The sequence below is a fragment of the Serinus canaria genome, chromosome 3 (assembly GCF_022539315.1).
Source record: "Serinus canaria isolate serCan28SL12 chromosome 3, serCan2020, whole genome shotgun sequence".
Lineage (NCBI taxonomy): Eukaryota > Metazoa > Chordata > Aves > Passeriformes > Fringillidae > Serinus > Serinus canaria.
Genome location: NC_066316.1, coordinates 22,736,522 through 22,740,050, shown reverse-complemented (window position 1 = coordinate 22,740,050; position 3,529 = coordinate 22,736,522).

Here is a 3,529-nt window from a genome sequence, read left to right as displayed (position 1 = left end):
GTAAGGCAACATTCCCAAGACAGGAAACTGTCAAAATGCTCTTTCCAAAAAAACTGAGAGCATGAAACTGTCACCATAAGATAAAAATGACAAACATGTGATCTGCAATACTTTCCCTGACCTAGAATTTAATGAGTTAGAAATTTATAGTTGAGATGGGCAGAACATCCAAGAGGTGCTGAAGAGCATCCAAAGAGCAACAAAGCTGGTGAAAGGCCTGGAGCACGAAGTTTATGAGGAGCAGCTGAGTGGGCTGGGGTTGTTAAGCCTGGAAAGAAGGAGGCTGAGGGGAATATTCACGGCTGTCAAAACTGCCTGAATGGAGGCTGTAGCCAGGTGGGGATTGGTCTCTTCTCACAGGTAATAACAGGAGGAGAGGAAACAGCCTCCAGTTGTACCAGGAGAGGTTTAGATTGGATATTTGGAAAACATTCTTCACAGAGAGAGCTGTCAAGCATTGCAACAGGCTGCTCAAGGAAGTAAGTGGAGTCACCATCCCAGGCAGTATTTAAAGGAAGCATGGATGTGGCACTTAGGGATGTGGTTTAATTAAGGACTTGGCAGTGCTGGGTTAGTGGTTGGACTCAATTTTAGAGGTCATTTCCATCCTAAATGATTCTATAGTAATACAGACACAGTAAAATCTCATTTTAAGAATTTAGTTTCTTTTGACTAAACAGTCTTTACTTTCCCCTAGTTCACCACTCAACAGTTAATACCATCATTAAGCCTCACTGTAAGGCAATAATATGCAGGAGTCCACACTCCAATCAGAGTCTGGTTTGCAATGAACTCCAAGAACCCACACCAACAAAAATTGCAAGAGGCCTCAGGAGCATCCTCAGAAGTTGTGTAGGTTTTAAGCTGAGTTAGTTAATGGATAGGGAAAGCTGTTTCCTTCTGAGCTTCTGTTTCTACTTTTTAGTAATTTCACTAAAAGGGAGGAAGCAACTGCTTCTCCTTCCTTGTCTTCAACTTGTCCATTCCCTAATTCCCTTCCTCTGTGCAATCCACTTTGTACCCCAAGGATCCCTGCCCAAACACAAACATTACCCCTGAAGCTATGACTTGGGAAACACGTTTTAAGAAGAAAGGCATAATGTCCAAGAATGAAAAACTGACAGGCTCATAAAGAGAATCTTCAGACTGGCCCAATTTGCTCCTTCTGAACGCTTTGGTTGCTTTGCTGCCCTCTAGGGCTTATGTCCTGAAACGAAAATTACAAACAGGGATACAGAGAAGGAAGGATACACAGAAGAAAGGAGACAACATAAAGCAAGGAGAGGTTGTGGATGCCCCATCCCTGCAAGTGTCCAAGGCCAGGTTGGAGTGGCATCCTTGCCCTTGCCAAGGGTTTGGAACTAGATGGTCCCTTCCAGCCCAACCTATGCTGTGATTCTATATGCTAACATAAATCTAAGATAACTTCTTATGCATAGTTTCTATAACAAAAGCAGCACCAATCTCACAAATAACTATTTGATTATTATGTCACATCTAATCCAGAAGCACCCATGTACTGAATGTGACAGAAGAACTGCGGAGAGAGGGATTAAAAAACAACCAAACCAAAAAACACAACCAAATAAAAAAATTAAAACAGAAGACAAGAGAAAGAAAAGAAAAGAATCAAAGAGAAGAAATAGCCCAAAGCAAGCCAACTTCCAGACTGCATGGGGAAAAAAAATCATTATATGGATCTGCTAATATCTAAGTGCTGGACTAAGCAAACCTAAGCCCTTTTATTGTAACCTCCAAATTGCAGTTTCATCAGCAGCAGAAAGAGAAAAGGTCAAGTTCTTCTGACAATTCTCCTCCAAACCACGCCACAAGGAATCTTTCTTCCTTTCAGGTAGTTACTTTCATGACACCTGTAAGAACTTAATATTACTGAAAGCTGTAACAGCTTACTAAAACTTCCAGCAGCTTTTATCCCTAGTAAAGAACTGTCAGACAAATACAGTCACAGTGCCACATGTATGCTCAAATTTCACATCCACAGAAAATAAAAAAATCTCAACTAGATGGCCTTAGGAAAACTAAAACAACAAATCCCAATTTCCTGCAAGTTTTCGTAATGATTTCTGGCTTTTTGTAAATTTTGTGCCTTAAAAGTACAAACTTTGGTTCAAGATTTTCCTGTGGCTCTGGCATTTCAGTGTTTGCTTATTGTGAGCTCTTTTGTGTACATTAAACTGTGAGACTGCAAATCCTCAATTGTTGAGGCACTTGCAGGCAACCACTGCTGCTCCTTGTCCTTGCTAATCTTTCTCTCCAGCTCAGGAAAAACAGCAAGCATAAAGGAGTCACAGCTTGTTTACTTGCATTTCTGATAGCCATCTGCCAAAAGCTGTCAAGAAACCAGTTCTTCAAAGACCACAAAACTCCCAAAAGCAGGAAAAGTCTTGACAATATCTTCCTGACATATTCTAGAAAGCACACATACACCAAAGGTTTTTCAAAAGTATATCATTTTAGCATAATGTGCTGTTTTCAAGGCAAGTATCAAGGAACAGCAAACACAACTACATCATGTTACAATCCAACCATGAGCCACATTTAGTAGCCATAAGCATGGACATGAGTAGTCATCTCCCCTTTAACTCACCCTAAGAAAGCACCTGCACTATTTTTGCTAGCACTCCTCAATCAATCAATCAATCAGCTTGGGGCAGACAGCTGCCAGGGCAAAGTTTGGGAAAAATTGTTGGGATGTGAGAAAGGGTAATGGATCGTGTCAAAGACTCTTAGCTAGAACATGAGACTTTAATTTGATACACAGCAATTAAAATTTATACTTTTTTCCCTACATCTGGAAATCAGACTGACAATCTATCGCTGCATCATTAAAAATACCTATAGCACATATTAAATCATAGCCACAGGAACATTACATGTATTTTCACAGAACAAACCAGAATAATAATGCATCTCCAGATTAAGCAGCAAGACTGTTGTCACACTAACTCAGAGTCGGTCTGGAGCCCGTCTCAGCCCTTTTTTACCTCATAAAAAGTGAATATTGGAGACAAACTGGATGGTAACACCGCAGCACTTGGTAACGCACCGGAATTCACTAAACAGATAAATAAACAGATCACTTTTTGAATTTAGCAAGAAAGCCAGCACGGGTTCACACCCCGTGTGATTTCAGCGATGTGACAGCACCGGCTTTCCCCGCTCCGCGGCCCCGGGCCGGGCCCCCTCCCGCACCTCCCGTCCCCGCTCGGCCCCTGCTCCTCCCGCCCTCGCCGCGGCACCACCGGGCCCGCCGCTCCCGCCCGCCGGGATCCCTGCGCCGCCGCCGCCGCCGGGAAATAGTCCCCTCTCTGCTCTGGGCCCGCTGGCCGGGTGAGCTCCACGGCGCGGCGGCGCGGCCGCGGTCCGGGAGCAGGAGCAACTCTTCCTTCCTCCGGCCACGCCGCCGGCGCTCCAGCGACATCCCCGCCCCTCGGCGAGATCCGGCCGGGCCGGCGCGGAGGGATTCCCGGCGCCGGGGGAGGGGGGCGCGGCGGGCGGGGGGAGGAGG